This window comes from Cervus canadensis, chromosome 21 (assembly GCF_019320065.1).
Source record: "Cervus canadensis isolate Bull #8, Minnesota chromosome 21, ASM1932006v1, whole genome shotgun sequence".
NCBI lineage: Eukaryota > Metazoa > Chordata > Mammalia > Artiodactyla > Cervidae > Cervus > Cervus canadensis.
The window spans coordinates 37,897,380-37,918,702 of record NC_057406.1 but is presented as its reverse complement, the minus strand read 5'-3'; the positions used below and the strand labels follow the sequence as shown (position 1 = coordinate 37,918,702).

At 39.7% G+C, this 21,323-nt stretch overlaps 1 long non-coding RNA gene and 1 other non-coding gene across 2 annotated transcripts in view; one reads left to right on the top strand and one right to left on the bottom strand.

Annotated features, from left to right (window-relative positions):
* LOC122423817 overlaps positions 1 to 20,977 on the top strand; it is a 25,266-nt gene extending 4,289 nt beyond the window's left edge. The window contains exon 3 of the long non-coding RNA XR_006264226.1: positions 20,921 to 20,977. This is a non-coding gene — a long non-coding RNA (uncharacterized LOC122423817). The remainder of the gene's footprint in view (positions 1 to 20,920) is intronic.
* On the bottom strand, positions 9,324 to 9,430 carry LOC122424154. Its single transcript, XR_006264340.1, has one exon. It is a non-coding gene; the product is annotated as a U6 spliceosomal RNA (small nuclear RNA).
* Positions 20,978 to 21,323: the final 346 nt, after the last annotated feature.

Sequence of the window (21,323 nt, the reverse complement as noted above, 5' to 3'; positions counted from 1 at the left end):
CATTAGCTCCCTCTGATTGCCCTCAGGGCTTTCAGGCCCGGTCCTTACCCTAAGCAATGCTGCCCACTCCTCTCTGTTCTGCCCCCACTTGCTGGTGGTGGATGCGAGCATCTGGGGTACTTTTCTGCTGGGAGTTGCTTTTAGGCATGTAATCTGCGGGTTTTATTTATTTTTCCTTCTGGTTAGGTTGCCCTCCGAGGTTTGAAAACTTCCCCCAGACCCGCCTGCGAGAGGGTTTCCTGGTGTTTGGAAACTTCCTCTATTAAGACTCCCTTCCTGGGACGGATCTCTGTCCCTAACTCTTTTGTCTCTCTTTTTATCATTTATATTTTGTCCTACCTCCTTTCAAAGACAATGGGCTGCTTTTCTGGGTGCCTGATGTCCTCTGCTAGCGATCAGAAGCTGTTTTGTGGAGTTTGCTCAGCGTTCAAATGTTCTTTTGATGAATTTGTAGGGGAGAAATTGGTCTCCTCACCCTATTCCTCCACCATCTTAGCTCCCTCTCCCCAATTTATTTCTTTGGCTGCTCTGGGTTTATGTGCAGCATGTGAACTCTTAATTGGTGCATGTGGGATCTAGTTCCCTGATTAGGAATTGAACCCAGGCCTCCTGCATTGGGAGCATGGAGTCTTAGCTACTGGAACATCAGGGATGTTCCCTCTGTCAAGCCAATTGATGGCAGTAAAGGAGGAGGTATCATGAGAACAACCTGGAAAATGGGGACTTGGAATAAAACGAACCATGGAACCTATTTCTTCTCCCCACTCCATGCAACCAACACACTGAATATGTGTATAAGTGAAATTCTAAGAAAAAAAAAAAAGATATCCTTAGGTGTCAGAACTTAGGGAAAACTTAAGGCAAAAGGATAGCTGTTTATCAGCTTTTTTTTTTTTAATATGGATATTTACTTGGCTCTTGTCCATTTACAGAAAAAGAGACACAGATGTACAGAGCAGAATTTTATCAGCTGTTTATTGACAGCTGATAAACATTACCCAGCCGTGGGATAGGGGAGAGAAGACAGAACCTCCTCACATGAGAAGGAAGGCTAAAACTAACCTCCTGCATGAGGCTGGAAGCTTTTAAACCTCACCCATTTATGGAAAAAGAACTAGAACAACTCTACCAGCAGCAGAACATGCTTCCAGGTCATCCACTTGGAAATGTGCACTGAGGAAAAAAATGTCACCCCTAGGCATCAACATTCTGTCAGAAGATATTCAGAAACATTCTGAAAGGAACACTCTTACAACCTAGGGCACACAGGACTCTCACAAAGAGGAGAACAAAGTAAAGATGGGCTGAATCTAGGTAACAGACAAGGAGATGTACCACTTTGAGGGAACATCACCAAAGTCAGCAATCGCTTAAAAATGACAGTGATAAAACAAGCCTAGATTTTCTAGGGGACAGAGCCTGGATATTTATGGCCAGGAGCTGAGCTGGGAATACTTGGAAGCTGGACCAGTGTGGAATGAAGTCAATGCTCCAGAGGTTTGGAGCAATGGCTGGAGAGACTGAGTGAGAGTTACTAAACCAGAGTGGCAGAGACACTGTCTGGGCCAACAGGCAGTGAGAATTTCCTTAAAGCCATCCAGATTCCTATAGCATCAGAGTCAAGGGGATATCAATTTTCAAAAAAGCAAACCGAGGAAAAGCTGAGTCTGAGACACCTGCTCAGAGCCAAAATAACTGAAAAGTGTGAGATTAGCCCTGTAGAGGGAATCATCTGGCTGACAACAATTTTAAAATTTGCTCAGAATTGGCTCAGAATAGGACTCTGAAAGATGAAAGTATGACTTCAGAAAAGAAAAGAAAAAAAGAAATGCCAAACAAGGTTTTCAAGCGGTCATTGTGAATGCTTCTCAACAGAAACAGCACACAAAACATGTAAGTACCAAAAGACGGACAGTATTAGCATTGGCAGATACAGGATGCCGAGAAACTATGTATAAAAATGTTTTACATAATACAATATAATAAAGTATGAAATTATATGAGTATACCAAAAACATAAAGAATGAACAGACTTTTCAAAAACAGGAACTCTAGGAATAAAAACTATTGTCTATATGTTTCAAGTGACAGTATAATTAACAATAACAAAAAACAGTATATGTTATGTGTGGTTAAACTCAATAGAGAAGCAAATGTTTCTCAGTGAGGGAGGAGATGCTGAGGGAGTCTGAGAAATGCCTAGACTTCTCTAGCTGCTCTGTCTCTGGTAAATCACTTCAGGAAGGCGTAGGAGGCAGATTTTCTTTTCTTTTACTCTTCATGTTCTCTAATCTAATATTACTAGTGATAAAGCTGATATTAGGGTCCTTAATGTGACTGTTGTACATAATTTTTAGATTTACTTTTTATTTTTTATGTGCCTTCAACTTATAATTTAGATTTTATTTTGAAAAATTTTGAAGTACAGAAAGTTCAAGAATAAGGTAATGAACACCTTTATATGTTTCATCTAGATTCAATAATTGTGAACATTTTGCACCTATAATTTCTCTCTTAATAAATATGTGCATATGAATGTAATTGTTTTTTCATAACCATTTGTAAGTTAATGAACCATCACTCCTAAGTACTTCAGTATATGCATACCTAGAACAAAGACGTTCTCCTCGGTAATCACAATACAGTTACAAAATTCAAGGGATTTAGCATTAACTTAATGCTGTTACCTAATACACAGTCCATATTCAAATTTTACCAACTGCTCCAGAAATCTCCTTTATAAAAATTGTTTTTCCTGATCCATGTTCTAATCCTAGATTCATGTTGTGTTTGTTTCTTTTGCCCCCTTTAGTCTGGAACAGTTCCTCAGCAAATCTTTGGCTTTTATGACACTCACATTATTGAAGAGTACAGTTCAGTATTTTTATGAATGCCCTCTGAGCTTGGGTGGTCTCATGGTTTTCTCATGATTAGACTTAGGTTTTATATCTTTATCAGGGATACTACATCAGAAGGCACATAATGTCAGCTTGTTCCATTCAAGGTTATGTTAACTTGATTAGTATAATTTTGCCAAAATAAAGAAACCACCTTTTCTTTTGTAATTAATATGCAATATATATGTACATAGTTTTGATCCTGTTCAACAGTGGGATCTGTGATGCATTGGTTGTAGCTTCCACTGATGATTCTTGCCTAAATCAACTATTGCTCTGTTGGTGGCCAAAAGTTTTGTGTCTTTATATTTTAACTGGATCAGAATCTGGACTGACAAGGAAACAAATTGTCTCTTGCAAATCCATTGCATGACATATTAGCCTGGCAACCTCAAGAAATCAACATACAAGGTAGAATAGGGAGAAAGCATGTCTTGGAGTAGTTTGGGTGAATGGCTTGCTAGTCTTTGAATTTGTGGGCAGTAGAAGTTTATATTGTAGCTAGTATTTGCAGGCCTGTGGATTGTCTTTAAAAATCACTGCCAAATTTGAAGGATTAACCCATTGTTTTGTCTAGTGTCTTCAAGTGTGGGACCCTATCTGGGTTTATTTAGTAAATGAAAGGATTCAGTTTAGGGACTATGGTAATTAGGGCCTTCACCTGAGTAAGAAACAGACCTTTACTGAAGTTCTGGTTCTACTGAAAAGGGTGGTAGGTGGGGGAAATATTTTTTCAGGACATAGGGTTTATTCAACCTTTGAATTTTAAAAGCTGAAAAAAGTAAGATTTGGGGATAAGTATATGACCTGGGTCTCTGCATCTCATCGGAATTCTTAGAGAAACTCCTGAAGCAGTAAAGGGAGAGTATACATGAGCTCTATAGAACTGGTACTGACGAGCAAGGTAGGAAAGAAAATGATTCATCCTTATTATCATCTTTTTTGCCTATGTTTTTCTCCAACTGATTACAAAGTTATAAATTACTTTTAATCCTTTCCTGCTTTCTCAGAGTTACTGAAGGGGGATATCAGGGTGAAAATACTCCAAAGAATAATTTTAAAAAAATCAGCATATCAAGCCCCTTTCCCTTTAGTTTATACAATAACAAAATAAAATAAAAACAAGTTGGGGACAGTAGAGGTCATATCGCCTTCTTAAGGAGAGCAAACTTCAGGAAATGGTAACTGTCCTATGGGGAAGAGTGCCAGGGAGCTGCCAAGAACCTGGCTTATCAATTTTGCAGGTTCCAGTAGAAAACAAAGGCTGTCCTCACATTTCATAGCAGGGTAACTGTTGAGAAAAAGACATGGAGACTTGGTGAAGTCCCAAAACAAACGGGAAGACCATTGAAGAGAGGATGAAGTGCCTTCCTCATCCCACTCAAGCCTCCTTGGGAAGATGGCTCCACCCTGTGTCCACAGGTATTAATTTAGGGATACAAAGGGAAGATAAAATTAACACTCTGAAGGCTTACCAGAAATTTCCAGATCATGGGAGAAAGCCACACGAAATAGGGGACTATAGACACAATATCTCCATCTGGTGGCTGGACAGAACCTCTAACTACATCTTTCAAGAGGATCAAGAAATCTTTGAAGGACTGGATCCCTTAGCCTCCTATACAAACAAAATCCACAGACTGAGCTAGATGAGCAGGCTGTCATTCACTCAACAAAATATTTATTAAGTACCTACTATTTGTCAAGAACTGCACTGACAAAAGGATAGAGTAGTAAACCAGAAAAAAGGCTCTGCTTTTCATTTAATTAGAAAGATAATAGACAAGTGTACAAATAAATACATGTCATGAAACAGGAAGTAATTTAAAAAACAGAGGAGATAAAACTTACCCCCATAAAACAATGGCCACTTTTGGCACAATCCTCACAAGAGTAAGAAAAAATGCAGAGGAGAAGCTAAGAGGATGAGAGAGAAAGTTATACTCCAAAGCAAAAAAATTCCATGGCTCAATATAGCCTGGAATGGAAGGGGTTTATAGGTATGGGATAAAAAAAAGGAGGGTTTGAACTAAAATGATACTCAAATGCTAATAACAAAACTTTAAAAAATGTCATTGGACTAGACTAATGTGAAACATAAGAAATAATTGCAAAGTTTAAGGAGCCTCATTACCCAATATGGTAAGATCTTGACAAAGCAAAGATAGTAACAAGTAATTTCAATCAAGACGGTGGAATAGGAGGACATGGAACTAACCTCTCTTTATGAATGCATCAAAAATACATCTACATGTGGAGTAATCCTCACTGAAAACTAACTGGAAACTGGCAGAAAGAATCCTATAAAATTGAGGCTGTAAGAAAGATACACACAGAATTGTGTAAGAAAGGAAAAGAATTGAACAGATTGAGACCTGTAGGGGTGGGGGCACTCAGAGGAAAAGAGAGATTACCTGAGTGGAGATTTGCTATGGGGTGTGAGTGATTCAAGCCACTTTTTGGGCACCCTGGCCCTGGGATCCTACAAAGGGAAGCTGAGTCTCCTCGCCTGGTTGGAGGGACTCTGGAACTAATGGGAGGGCTTGGGGGAAGGTTGGACTCCACTCAGGAGGGGCAAGCAGGCTGGCTTGTCCCCAGGCACAGTGGAGAGGGTGGATTGAAGGTTATTCTGATTGCTGCCTGATCTCTCTGACCACCCTGGTGCAGTGCAGCCAGAACTGAGTGAATGTTCCCAACCCTGCTTACTCTGTGTTATAGCTGTGCATTGGACAAGTTATCTTTGGAATAGCATCAAGTATACCAACATTCATTTTATTGGGGACCTGAAAGGAAAAAAAGAGGGAAAGGGGATTGAGAATGTATTTGATGAAATTAGGACTGAAAACATCCCAAATCTGAAGAAGGAAAAAAATATTCAAATGCGGGTGTACCAAGTGTCGCAAACAAAATGAACCCAAACACATCCACACCAAGAGATATCCTGACTAAAATGGTGAAAGTCAAAGATAAAGAGAGAATTCTAAAGGCAACAGGAAAAAAAATAAAGAGCCACATGCGAGAGAACCTCCATGGCTTTCAGCTTATACTTCTGCAGAAAGTTTGCAGGCCAGAGGAGAGTGGCATGAAATAGTCAAATGCCAAAAGGGAAAAATCTGCAACCTAGGATATACTACCCAGCAAGGTTGTCATATAAAATCAAGAGAGAGAAACAACCTCTCAGGTAAGCAACAAGTAAAAGAGTGCAATACTAAACTTACCTTGAAAGAAGAGTTAAAAGGTCTTCTCTAAGTGGAAAAGAAGAATCTATACAAAAGGGAAAATCTCACTAGGAAATGCAAATACATAGTAAGGGATAAGAGTCATCCACTTAAATAAGCTATCTTTTAAACTTCATGGTTAAAATATAAAAAGTTGCAAAAGCAGCTATCACTAAATAGTTAGTTAATATATATGAGAATATAAAATGACATAAAAATGCAAAATGTGAGGGAAGAGTAAAAAAATCTAGATTTTTTAGAATGTGTTTGAACTTAAATGACTACCAGCTTAAAACAAGTAGATATAGCTACAGATCAACCTATAGTTATAGCTCTAGCTATGACAATCAACCAACACATGGTAACCACAAATAAAAAACTACACAAAAACTAAATGCAAATATAAAATCTAACTACAATAGACACACACACACAAATCTCTATAAGCATAATACTAAAAACAGTAAACCACAAGGTAAGAAGCAAAAAGAAAAAGAAATAAACAAGAACATAAAAATAACTGGAAAATAAGTAATAAAATTGCAAAAAGAGCATGTTGCTGCTGCGGCTGCTGCTAAGTCACTTCAGTCTTGTCCAACTCTGTGCGACCCCCATAGACGGCAGCCCATCAGGCTCCGCCATACCTGGGATTCTCCAGGCAAGAACACTGGAGTGGGCTGTCGTTTCCTTCTCCACTGCGTGAAAGTGAAAAGTGAAAGTGAAGTCTCTCAGTCGTGTCTGACTCTTCGCAACGCCATGAACTGCAGCCTACCAGGCTCCTCCATCCATGGGATTTTCCAGGCAAGAGTAAGGGAGTGGGTTGCCATTGCCTTCTCAGAATTAGAGCATCAGTTCAGTTCAGTCGCTCAGTCGTGTTCGACTCTTTGCGACCCCATGAATCACAGCACGCCAGGCCTCCCTGTCCATTACAAACTCCCGGAGTTTACTCAAACTCATGCCCATCGAGTCGGTGATGCCATCCAGCCATCTCATCCTCTGTCGTCCCCATCGCCTCCTGCACCCAATCCCTCCCAGCATCAGGGTCTTTTCCAATGAGTCACCTCTTTGCATGAGGTGGCCAAAGTATTGCAGAAATGGTATGGACATAACAGAAGCAGAAGATATTAAGAAGAGGTGGCAAGAATACACAGAAGAACTGTACAGAAAAGATCTTCATGACCCAGATAATCACAATGGTGTGATCACTCACCTAGAGCCAGACATCCTGGAATGTGAAGTCAGGTGGGCCTTAGAAAGCATCACTACGAACAAAGCTAGTAGATGTGATGGAATTCCAGTTGAGCTATTTCAAATCCTGAAAGATGATGCTGTGAAAGTGCTGCACTCAATATGCCAGCAAATTTGGAAAACTCAGCAGTGGCCACAGGACTGGAAAAGGTCCATTTTCATTCCAATGCCTAAGAAAGGCAATCTCAAAGAATGCTCAAAGTACCACACAATTGCACTCATCTCACACGCTAGTAAAGTAATGCTCAAAATTCTCCAAGCCAGGCTTCAGCAATATGTGAATTAGAGCATACCTATCAATAATTACTTTAAATGTCAATGGATTAAGAGCATCAGTCAAAAGATGTAGGATGACTAATAAGATAAAAAACAAGACCCACCTGTATGCTCCTTACAAGAGACTTTGTTCACAGCTAAAGTAGCACACAGACTGAAAGTGAAATTATGGAAAAAACTATTTCACACAAATGCAAATGACCAGAAAGTGGGGTTATATATGCTTTTCAGATTATTTTCCCTTATAGATTATTATTTAGTTCAGTTCAGTCACTCAGTCTAGTCTGACTCTTTGTGACCCCATGGACTACAGAACGCCAGGCCTCCCTGTCCATCACCAACTCCCGGAGTTTACCCAAACTCATGTCCATTGAGTCGGTGATACCATCCAACCATCTCATCCTCTGTCGTCCCCATCTCCTCCTGCACCCAATCCCTCCCAGCATCAGGGTCTTTTCCAATCAGTCAGCTCTTCACATCAGGTGGCCAAAGTATTGGAGTTTCAGCTTCAACATCAGTCCTTCCAATGAACACTCAGGGCTGATCTCCTTTAGGATGGACTGTTTGGATCTCCTTGCAGTCCAAGGGACTCTCAAGAGTCTTCTCCAACAGCACAGTGCAAAAGCATCAATTCTTTGGTGCTCAGCTTTCTTTATAGTCCAACTCTCACATCCATACATGACTACTGGAAAAACCATAGCCTTAACTAGATGGAACTTTGTTGGCCAAGTAATGACTCTGCTTTTTAATATGCTTTCTAGGTTGGTCATAACTTTCCTTCAAAGGAGAAAATGTCTTTTAATTTCATGGCTGCTGTCACCATCTGCAGTGATTCTGGAGCCCCCCAAAATAAAGTCCGACACTGTTTCCACTGTTTCCCCATCTATTTGCCATGAAGTGATGGTACTGGATGCCATAATCTTAGTTTTCTGAATGTTGTGCTTTAAGGCAACGTTTTCACTCTCCTCTTTCACTTTCAACAAGAGACTCTTTAGTTCTTCTTCACTTTCTGCTGTAAGGGTGGTGTCATCTACATATCTGAGGTTATTGATATTTCCCCCGGGAATCTTGATTCCAGTTTGTGCTTCATCCAGCCCAGCGTTTCTCATGATGTACTCTGCATATAAGTTAAATAAGCAGGATGACAATATACAGCCTTGATGTACCCCTTTCCTTATTTGGAACCAATCTGTTGTTCTATATCCAGTTCTTACTGTTACTTCTTGACCTGCATACAGATTTCTCAAGAGGCAGGTCAGGTGGTCTGGTATTCCCATCTCTGTCCGAATTTTCCACAGTTTATTGTGATCCACACAGTCAAAGGATTTGGTATTGTCAATAAAGCAGAAATAGATGTTCTTCTGGAACTCTCTTGCTTTTTCGATGATCCATTGGATGTTGGCAATTTGATCCCTGGTTCTTCTGCCTTTTCTAAATCCAGCTTGAACATCTGGAACTTCACAGTTCACATATTGCTGAAGCCTGGCTTGGAGAATTTTGAGCATTACTTTACTAGCATGTGAGATGAGTGCAATTTTGTGGTAATTTGAGCATTCTTTGGGATTGCCTTTCTTTGGGACTGGAATGAAAACTGATGTTTTCTAGTCTTGTGGCCCACTACTGAGTTTTCCAAATTTGCTGGCATATTGAGTACAGCACTTTCACAGCATCATCTTTTTTTTTTTTAAATATGGAACGCTTCACGAATTTGCGTGTCATCCTTGCGCAGGGGCCATGCTAATCTTCTCTGTATCGTTCCAATTTTAGTATATGTGCTGCCGAAGCGAGCACCACAGCATCATCTTTTAGGACTTGAAATAGCTCAACTGGCATTCCATCACCTTCGCTAGCTTTGTTTGTAGTGATGCATCCTAAGGCCCACTTGACTGCACATTCCAGCATGTCTGGCTCTAGGTGAGTGATCACACCATCATGATTATCTGGGTCGTAAAGATCATTTTTTGTACAGTTCTTTGTATTCTTGCCACCTTTTCTTAATATCTTCTGCTTCTGTTAGGTCCATACAATTTCTGTCCTTTATTTAGCCCATCTTTGCATGAAATGTTCCCTTGGTGTATCTAATTTTCTTGAAGACATATCTAGTCTTTCCCATTCTATCATTTTCCTCTATTTCTTTGCACTGATCACTGAGGAAGGCTTTCTTATCTCTCCTTGCTATTCTTTGGAACTCTGCATTCAAATGGGTATATCTCCCCTTTTCTCCTTCGCTTTAAACTTCTCTTCTTTTCACAGCTATTTGTATGGCCTCCTCAGACAGCCATTTTGCTTTTTGCATTTCTTTTTCTTGGGAATTGTCTTGCTCCCTGTCTCCTGTACAATGTCACAAACCTCCATCCATAGTTCATCAGGCACTCTATCAGATCTAGTCCCTTAAATCTATTTGTCACTTCCACTGTATAATCATAAGGGATTTGATTTAGGTCATACCTGAATGGTCTAGTGGTTTTCCCTACTTTCTTCAATTTAAGTCTGAATTTGGCAATAAGGAGTTCATAATTTGAGCCACAGTTAGCTCTCAGCCTTGTTTTGGCTGACAGTATAGAGCTTCTCCATCTTTGGCAGCAAATATAATCAATCTAATTTTGGTGTTGGCCATCTGGTGATATCCATGTGTTGAGTCTTCTCTTGTGTTGTTGGAAGAGGGTGTTTGCTATGACCAGTGCGTTCTCTTTGCAAAACTCTATTAGCCTTTGCACTGCTTCATTCTGTACTCCAAGGACATATTTGCCTGTTACTCCAGGTGTTTCTTGACTTCCTCCTTTTGCATTCTCGTCCCCTATAATGAAAAGGATATCTTTTTTGGGTGTTATTTTTAAAAGGTCTTGTAGGACTTCATAGAACCATTCAACTTCAGCTTCTTCAGCATTACTGGTCAGGGCATAGACTTGGATTACCATGATATTGAATGGCTAGCCTTGGAAATAAACAGAGATCATTTGTCATTTTTGAGATTGCATTTAAGTACTGCATTTCAGACTCCTTTGTTGACTATATGGCCAGTCCATTTCTTCTAAGGGATTCTTGCCCACAGTAGTAGATATAATGGTCATCTGAGTTAAATTCACCCATTCCATTCCATTTTAGTTCTTTGATTCTTAAAATGTCAACATTCACTCTTGCCATCTCCTGTTTGACCTCTTCCAATTTGCCTTGATTCATGGACCTAACATTCCAGGTTCCTATGCAACATTGCTCTTTACAACATCAAACCTTGCTTCTGTCACCAGTCACATCCACAACTGGGTGTTGTTGTTGCTTTGGCTCCATCTCTTCATTCTTTCTGGAGTTATTTCTCCACTGATCGCCAGTAGCTTATTGGGCACCTGCCAACCTGGGGAGTTCATCTTTCAGTATCTTATCTTTTTGCCTTTTCATACTGTTCATGGGGTTCTCAAGGCAAGAGTAGTGAAGTGGTTTGTCATTCTCTTCTCCAGTGGACCACATTTTGTCAGAACTCTCCATTATGACCTGTCCCTCTTGGGTGGCCCCACATGGCATGGCTCTTAGTTTCATTGAGTTAGAGAAGGCTGTGTTCCATGTGATTAGATTGGTAATTTTTCTGTGATTGTGGTTTCAGTCTGTCTGTCCTCTGATGCCCTCTCTCAGCGCCTACCATATTACTGGGGTTTCTCTGATTTGGATGTGGGGTATCTCCTAATGGCTGCTGATCCTGACCTTGGACATAGGGTATCTCCTCTCGACTGCTCCCTACTCCAGTGCCAGGCAGCAGATGCTGAATATCATCCTGTGTGATAAAAGGATATCCATTTTATACACACTAATTTGTATCTGCTAGTTTAAAACTCCTAATTTATCCCTCCATCACACCAGAAGTTGAGCCCCCCAAGTTGGAAGGTTTGAAATATGCAGTGAAAGAAGAGCAGTGGCAATTACTAACAGCTTCAGAAAGAATGAAGTGCTAGGCCAAAGCAGAAATAATGGTCAGTTGTGATTGTGTCTAGCAGTGAAAGTAAAGTCCAATCCTGTAGTTCAGTTCAATCACTCAGTCACGTCTGACTCTTTGTGACCCCATGGACTGCAGCACGCCAGGCCTCCCTGTCCATCACCAACTCCCAGAACCTGCTCAAACTCGTGTACATCGAGTCAGTGATGCGATCCAACCATCAAATCCTCTATTATCGCCTTCTCCTTCTGCTTTCAATCTTTCCCAGCTTCAGGGTCTTTTCCAGTGACTCAATTCTTTTCATCAGGTGGCCAGAGTATTAGAGTTTCAGCTTCAACATCAGTCCTTCCAATGAATATTCAGGACTGATTTCCTTTAGGATGAACTGGTTGGATCTCCTTGCAGTCCAAGGGACTTGCAAGAGTCTTCTTCAACACCACAGTTCAAAAGCATCAATTCTTCAGTGCCCAGTTTTCTTTATAGTCCAACTCTCACATCCATACCTGTCTACTGGAAAAACAATAGCTTTGACTAGATTGACCTCTGTTGCCAAAGTAAAGTCTCTGCTTTTTAATATGTTGTCTAGGTTGGTCACAGCTTTTCTTCCAAGGAGCAAGTGTCTTTCATGGCTGCAGTCACCGTCTTCAGTGCTTTTGGATCCCAAGAAAATAAAGTCTGTCTTTGTTTCCATTGTTTCTCCATCTATTTGCCATGAAGTGATGGGACCAGATGCCATGATCTTCATTTTCTATGTTGAGTTTCAAGCCAGCATTTTCATTCTCCTCTCTCACTTCCATCAAGAGACTCCTCAGTTCCTCTTTGCTTTCTGCCATAAGGGTGGTGTCATCTGCATATCTGAAATTATTGATATTTTCCCCAGCAGTCTTGGTTTCAGCTTGTGCTTCACCCAACCTAGCATTTCACATGATGTACTCTGCATATAAATTAAATAAGCAGGGTGACAATATACAGCCTGACATACTCCTTTCCCAAGTTGGAACCAGTCCGTTGTTCCATGTCTGGTTTTAACTGTTGCTTCTTAACCTGCATACAGATTTCTCAGAAGGCAGATAAGGTGGTCTGGTATTCCCATCTCTTTCAGAATTTTTCACAGTTTGTTGTGATTCACACCATCAAAGTCTTTGGCGTAGTCAGTGAAGCAGAAATAAATGTTTTTCTGGGACTCTTTTGCTATTTTGATGTTCCTGCGGATGTTGGCAATTTGATCTCTGGCTCCTCTGCCTTTTCTATATCAAGCTTGAACATCTGGAATAGATTTAATGCATTAGATCTGATTAGATCTGATAGACAAAGTGCCTGAAGAACTACGGACAGAGGTTAATGATAGTGATGAAGCCCATCCCCAATAAAAGGAAATGCAGAAAGACAAAATGGTTGTCTGAGGAGGCCTTCAAATAGCTTAGAAAATAAGAGAAGCAAAAGGCAAAGGAGAAAAGGAAAGATATACCTATCTGAACACAGAGTCCCAAACAATAGCAAGGAGAGATAAGAAAGCCTTCCTCATTGATCATTGCAAAGAATTTTTTTCAGTTTTTTTTTCTTCAATTTTTTTTCAGTCAATGCAAAGAGTAAAACAATAGAATGGGAAAGACTAGAGATCTCTTCAGGAAAATTGGAGATACCAAGTGAATATCTCATGCAAAGATGGGCACAATAAAGGACAGAAATGTTATCGACCTAACAGAAGCAGAAGAAATTAAAAAAAGGTGGCAAGAATACACAGAAGAACTATACAAAAAAGATCCTCATGACCCAGATAACCACAATGGTGTGATCACTCACCTAGAGCCAGACATTCTGGAATCCAAAGTCAACTCAGCCTTGGGAAGCATCAGTACAAACAAAGTTAGTGGAGGTGATGGAATTCCAGCTGAGCTATTTCAAGTCCTAAAAAGTGATGCTGTTAAAGGGCTGCACTCAATATGCCAGCAAATTTGGAAAAGTCAGCAGTGGGCCATAGGACTGGAAAAGGTCAGTTATCATTCCAGTCCCAAAGAAAGGCAATGCCAAAGAATGCTCAAACTATCGCACAATTACACTCATCTCACATGCTAGCAAAATAATGTTCAAAATTCTCCAAACGAGGCTTCAACAGTACTGCAAATGCTGCAAAGTACATTACATAGGAACATGGAGCATTAGGTTTTGAATCAGGGTAAATTGGACATGATCAAGCATTAGATACCAAGATTGAACATCAACATCTCAGGAATCAGTGAACTAAAATGTGTAGGAATGGGTGAATCTAATTCAGATGACCATTATATCTACTTCTGTGGGCAAAAATCCCTAAGAAGAAAATGAAAGTCTAAAATGCAATATTTGGAAGCAACCTCAAAAATGACAGAATGATCTAGATTCCTTTTCAAAGCAAACCATTGAGCGTCATAGTAATAAAAGTCGATGCCCAAACCACTGATGCTAAAGAAGCTGAAGCTGACTAATTCTGTGAAGACCTACAACACCTAGAACTAACACCAAAAAAGATATCCTTTTCTTTTAAAAAATATTTATTTTTAATTGGAAGATAATTGTTTATAACATGGTGTTGGTTTCTGCCATATATCAACATGAATTGGCCATAGATATATGGATATTCCCTCCATCTTGAACTTCCCTTCCACCTCTCACCCCATCTCATCCCTCTAGGCTCTCACAGCACTGAATTTGACCTCATTGCACCATAAAATAAATTTCTACTGGATATCTAGTTTTACACATGGTGATGTATGTGTTTCATTGCTCCTCTCTCAATTCATCCCACCTTCTCCTTACCTCTCTGTGGCCACAAGTCTGTTGTCTATGTCTGCATCTCCACTGTTGCCCTGAAGATAGGTTCATCAGTATACCATCTTTCTAGATTCCATATATGCATTAATACATGATATTTGTCTTTTTCTTTCTGCCATACTTCACTCTGTATAGTAGGCTCTAGGTTCATCCACATTATTAGAACTGAATCAAATGCTTTCCTTTTTATGACTGAGTAATATCCCATTAAGTATATGTACCACAATTTCTTTATCCATTTATCTGTAGGTGAACATCTAGGTTACTTCATGCCCTAACTCTTGCAAACAGTGCTGTGATGAACATTGAAGAACGTGTGTCTTTTTCAATTATTGTTTCCTCAGGGTATATGCCCAGTAGTTGAATTGTTGAATTATATGGTAGGCTTATTCCTAGCTTTAAAAAAAACCTCCATACAGTCACTATGGAGACATAGTGGCTATATCAATTTGCACTCCCGCAAACAGAGAAGAGGGTTCCCTTTTCTCCACACTCTCTCCAGGATTTATTGTTTGTAGATTTTTTTACAGTTTTTTTCTGGTATTGAGCTGAATGATTGATTGGCCTTTATATTTTGGAGATTAATCCTTTGTCAGTTGTTTCATTTGCTATTATTTTCTTCCATTCTGAGAGTTGCCTTTTCACTTTATTTATAGTTTCTTTTGCTGTGCAGAAGATTTTAAGTTTAACTAAGTTCCAACCAGACATGGAGCAACAGACTGGTTCCAAATTGGGAAAGGAGTACATCAAGGCCGTATATACTCTCACCCTGCTTATTTAACTTATATCCAGAGTACATCATGTGAAATGCTGGGATGAAGCACAAGCTGAGTTCAAGATTGCTGGGAGCAGTATCAATAAACTCAGATACACAGATGACACCACCCTTATGGCAGAAAGCAAAGAAGAACTAAAGAGCCTCTTGATGAAAGTGAAAGAGGAGAGTGAAAATGCTGGCTTAAAACTCAACATTCAAAAAACAGACATCATGCCATGTGGTCCCATCCCTTCATGGCAAACAGATGGGGAAACAATGGAAACAGTGACAGACTTTATTTTCTTGGGATCCAAAATCACTGCAGATGGTGGCTGCAGCCATGAAATTAAAAGACGCTTGCTCCCTGGAAGAAAAGCTATGACCAACCTAGACAGCATATTAAAAAGCAGAGACATTACTTTGCCAACAAAGGTCTGCCTAGTCAAAGCTATGGTTTTTCCAGTAGTCATGTATGGATGTGAGATTTGGATTATAGAGAAAACTGAGCGCCAGTGAATTGATGATTTTGAACTGTGGTGTTGGAGAAGACACTTGAGAGTCCCTTGGACTGCAAGGAGATCCAACCAGTCCATCCTAAAGGAGATCAGTCCTGGGTGTTCATTGGAAGGACAGATGTTGAAGCTGAAACTCCAATACTTTGGCCACCTCAAGCAAAGGGTCGACTCATTGGAAAAGACCCTGATGCTGGGAAGGATTGGGGTCAGGAGGAGAAGGGGACGACAGAGGATGAGATGGCTGGGTGGCATCACTGACTCGGTAGACATGAGTTTGAGTAAACTCTGGGAGCTGGTGATGGACAGGGAGGCCTGCCATGCTGGGATTCATGGGCTCGCAAAGAGTCAGACATGAATGAGTGACTGAACTGAACTGAACTGAACTGATGACAATAGAGGAAAGAATATAGTATATGGAAAAAGAGTTTCTCCAGTAAATGCTGTTGAGAAAAATGGACAGCCACATGTAAAATGAATCAAACTGGACTACTTATGCCATATACAAAAATAAACAAAATATAGGAAAATCTTAAATATTAAAGGTTGAAACCATCAAACTCCCAGGAGAAAACATAGTCAGTATGTTCTGTGACATTGGTCTTTGCAATGTTTTTTTGGACACCTATTCTCAGACAAGGGCAACAAAAATAAAGGTAAATTAAGGAGACTACATCAAGTTAAAAGCTTTTGCACAGCTAAGGAAACTATCAACAAAATGAAAAGAACGTCTAGTGAATGGCAGAAGATATTTGCAAACAGTATATCTGATAATGGGTTAATATAAAAAATATACTAAAAACTCATTAAAAAAAAAAGAAAAAAACAACCTGATGGGCAGAGGCCCTGAATAGACATTTTTCCAAAGAAGGCATATAGAGAGTCACATGAAAAGAAATTCAATATATTAATCATCAGGGAAATGCAAATCCAACTACAGTCAGATATTACCTCATAACCTGTCAGAATGGCTATTATTAAAAAGACAGCAAGTAGCAAGTATTGGTGAAAATATGGAGAAAAGAATACATTGTGCACTATTGGTAGAGATATACATTGATGTAGCCATTCCAGAAAACAGTATGGAAGTTCTTCAAAAAATTATAAATAAAATAACATGTGATACAGCAATTCCATTACTGGGTATTCATCTGAAGAAAATGAAAACACTAATTGATAAAGGTCAGGAAGATCCCCTGGAGAAGAGAATGGCTACCCATTTCAGCATTCTTGCCTGGAGCGTTCCATGGACAGAGGAGCCTGGTATCAGGGCAGGGTTAGGGAAGTTATATACAAATATTCATCTTACTTAACATAAGTTATAAAGTTATGTGTTCTAAATGCCATCTAAATTCAAGACTGACTTCATGACTTAACACCTATTTGGATATTCACGAGGCAAAAATTGATGAAAAATTTCAAAATGAATAAAAATGTACAGGCACATTTCAAAATCATCAATCCCTCTTCCAAAGTTAATATACAAATAAGATCTGTTATTGTGAGATTGATGTGCTCCAACAAATAGATAGTGTTTTGTGATTCAAGACATTAGATTCTTTTCATTTCAAATCCTTTCCACACAGCAGCCCGAATATTGATGAAGAGAGACAGTTAATTGTCTAAAGGAGTGTTTTCAACAGAACTTTCTGTGCTGATGGAAATGCCTGATATCTGCTGATCTAAAATGATCACCACTAGCCGCAGGTGGCCCCTGATCAATTAAATGTGGCTAGTGCCATACTGAACTGTTTGTTTTACTTAAATTAAAACAGCCAGCTGCTGACTACCACACTGAATAGAGCAGCTCTAGATGATACAGCTTCAGATACCCTTGTCTCTTAGGCATTGTGTTCCAAGATTAGTCAACAGTGTTTGGATTTTTTCCACACCAGTTAAATATGTGTTCTTTCATGGTAATGATAACCCTATATGCAAAACAGAAAAAGAGACACAGATGTACAGAACAGACTTTTGGACTCTGTGGGAGAAGGCGAGGGTGGGATGTTTCGAGAGAACAGCATCGAAACATGTATATTATCTAGGGTGAAACAGATCACCAGCCCAGGTTGGATGCATGAGACAAGTGCTCGGGCCTGGTGCACTGGGAAGACCCAGAGGGATCGGGTGGAGAGGGAGGTGGGAGGGGGGATCGGAATGGGGAATACATGTAAATCCATGGCTGATTCATGTCAATGTATGACAAAAACCACTACAATATTGTAAAGTAATTAGCCTCCAACTAATAAAAATAAATGAAAAAGAAAAAAAATATGTGTTCTTTCAAGTTGTTTTAATTGTGTGAAAGAACAATTTTGATTACAACATAGGCATTGCAAGCCACGATATCTATATTTATTTGTTGTTCAGTCACAAACTTGTGTACGACTCTTTGTGACTCCATGGACTGTAGCTTGCCAGTCTCCTTTGTCCGTGGGGTTCTCCTGGCAAGAATACTGAAGTGGGTTGTCATTTCCTTCTCCAATATCTATCTATATCTATACCTATATCTATATTTCTATACTACTGGTCTTTGCTTATTTCTATGTATTTTCCAATTTTGTTTTGCAATGTTTCTTTCAAACTTTTAAAGTAAAACCTTTGTTGAATATATTAGACCCAGTATATGACTGTAAGTTCAGAACATATAAAGTGGGTATATTCAAGAGGGGGAGGAGGTAAGAAGAAAAGTGCCATTTACTTTTTAAATTTAAAAGGACACATAAGTAATGAAGATTGCCTTGAATTTTAAAACTGTTACCTTCAAAAACAACTGGGATATCTCAGATTTCATGTCCTGGGATATAAGTTCTATTTTTTATTGATTAAGATTAACTTCTGCTATTTTAAAAATAAACATCTAGCATATTTCAATAAGACATTGAGCAGAAATGGAATAGGAATTATTTAATTCTCTTTGAATGTTTCAAGGATAATTGCAAAGAGGGTGTCATAGAATTGACATCACAGATTTTTTTTAAACCCTTGAAATCCCAACCCTGGACATGTGACAAGGAGAGTGTCCCTTGGTTATGGGCAGTTATGATTATGGGCAGTTACAAAGGCTTGCTGCTCTCTCTGGCAGAATTATTCAGCCAGCGACTTGATGGATACCTCAACTTTAGATTCAGTAAGCAGTAATCAGAGATGGGTGGGAAGGACATTGAACTAAAGTTCAGGGGCTTAAAGACTTCATTATCACAAGAATACTTCCCGTTCACATGGCTGGATCTTTGTGCAGGATATTTCTTCTTCAAAAAGATCCATCATATTGTTTAAAGTCAAGTTCAAATGTCACCATCCGTATGAAGCCTTCTCTGATCTTGTGAATTAAAGCAATATCCTTCTCACTTCTGTAGTACTTTGATTACATTTTTCATGACCTTCCTCACACACCATCTTCACCCACCAGTCATCTTCTCTAATGATCTGGCAGATCACTGAGGCAGGGTTTACATGTCAAATACCTTCATACAAGTGCCAGTATCCAGCACATGCTAATAATGTGAAGCTCCCCTCATCTTTGCAGTGGGAATACCACCAACTTCACAAATTGCTCTGAATACTGTTGATGCATGACAAATTCAGTTCAGTTCAGTTTCTCAGTCATGTTGACTCTTTGCGAACCCATGGACTGTAGCACACCAGGCTTCCCTGTCCATCATCAACTCCTTGAGCTTGCCCAAACTCATGCCCATTGAGTCAGTGATGCCATCCAAACATCTCATTCTCTGTCATCCTCTTCTCCTCCTCCCTTCAATCCTTCCAACCATCAAAGTCTTTTCCAATGAGTCAGCTCTTCACATAAGGTGGCCAAAGTATTGGAGCTTTAGCTTTAGCATCAGTCCTTCCAATGAATATTCAGGCCTGATTTCATTTAGGATTGACTAACTGAATCTCCTTGCAGTCCAAGGGACTCTCAAGAGTCTTCTCCAATACCACAGTTCAAAAGCATCAGTTGTTTGATGCTCAGCTTTCTTTATGGTCCAATTCTTACATCCATACATGACTACTGGAAAAACCATAGCTTTGACTAGACAGACCTTTGTTGGCAAAGTAATGGCTTTGCTTTTTAATATGCTGTCTAGGTTGGTATAGCTTTACTTCCAAGGAGCAAGCATCTTTTAATTTCATGGATGCAGTCACCATCTGCAGTGATATTGGGTCCCAAGAAAATAAAGTCTGTCACTGTTTCCATTGTTTCCCCATCTGTCTGCCATGAAGGGATGGGACCACGTGGCATGATGTTTTTTTTTTGAATGTTGAGTTTTAAGCCAGCATTTTCACTCTCCTCTTTCACTTTCATCAAGAGGCTCTTTAGTTCTTCTTCGCTTTCTGCCATAAGGGTGGTATCATCTGTGTATCTGAGGTTATTGATATTTCTCCCGGCAATCTTGATTTCAGCTTGTGCTCCATCCAGCCCAGCATTTTGCATGATATATTCTTCATACAAGTTAAATAAACAGGGTGAAAATATACAGACTTGATGTACTCCTTTCCCAATCTGGAATCAGTCTGTTGTTCCATGTCCAGTTCTAACTGTTGCTTCTTGACCTGCATACAGATTTTTCAGGAGGCAGGTAAAGTGGTCTGGTGTTCCCATTTCTTTAAGAATTTTCCAGTTTGTTGTGATCCATACAGTCAAAGGCTTTGGCATGGTCAATAAAGCAGAAGTAGATGTTTTTCTGGAACTCCCTTGCTTTTTCTATGATCCAGTGAATGTTTGCAATTTGATCTCTGGTTCCTTTGCCTTTCTTAAATCCAGCTTGAACATCTGGAAGTTCACAGTTCACGTTCTGTTGAAGCCTGGCTTGGAGAAATTTGAGCATTACTTTGCTAGCATGTGAGATGAGTGCAATTGTTTAACATTCTTGGGCATTGCCTTTCTTTGGGATTGGAATGAAAACTGACATTTTCCAGTCCTGTGGCCACTGTTGAGTTTTCCAAATTTGCTGGCATATTGAGTGCAGCACTTTTATAGCATCATCTTTTATGGTTTGAAATAGCTCAGCTGGAATTCCTTTACCTCCCTCTATCTTTGTTTGTAGTGATGCTTCCTAAGGCCCACTTGACTTCACATTCCGGGATGCTTGGCTCCAGGTGCATGATCACACCATCGTGGTTATTCAGGTCATTAAGATCTTTCTTGTATAGTTCTTTTGTGTATTCTTGTCACCTCTTCTTGATATCTTCTGCTTCTGTTAGAAGCAGTTCATGACTGTGGCTCGGATTGTGGACTCCTTATTGAAAATTCAGACTTAAGTTGAAGAAAGTAGGGAAAACCACTAGACCATGCAGGTATGACCTAAATCATATCCCTTACAATTGTACAGCAGAAGTGACAAACAGATTCAAGAGATTAGATCTGATAGACAGAGTGCATAACAAATTACATACCCCCAAATTAGCAATTTAAAGCAGCAATTTTATTGTGCTCAAAATCTGTGGGGACAAGATTCATCTGGGTAGTTCTCCCTTGAGGTCACCCATGCAGATGTAATAAGATGTTGGCTGCAGCTACTATCATCTAAAAGCCCAAACTGGCTGGATGTCCAAGTTGGTTCACTTAGGGGCTGGTAGCTGACCAGGGCAATGACATGTGGCTTCATTGGCGGGCAATGTAAGAGTAATCAGTCTTTTTACAGCAAAGTGTGGAGTGACAAGTGCAAGGTTCAAGCA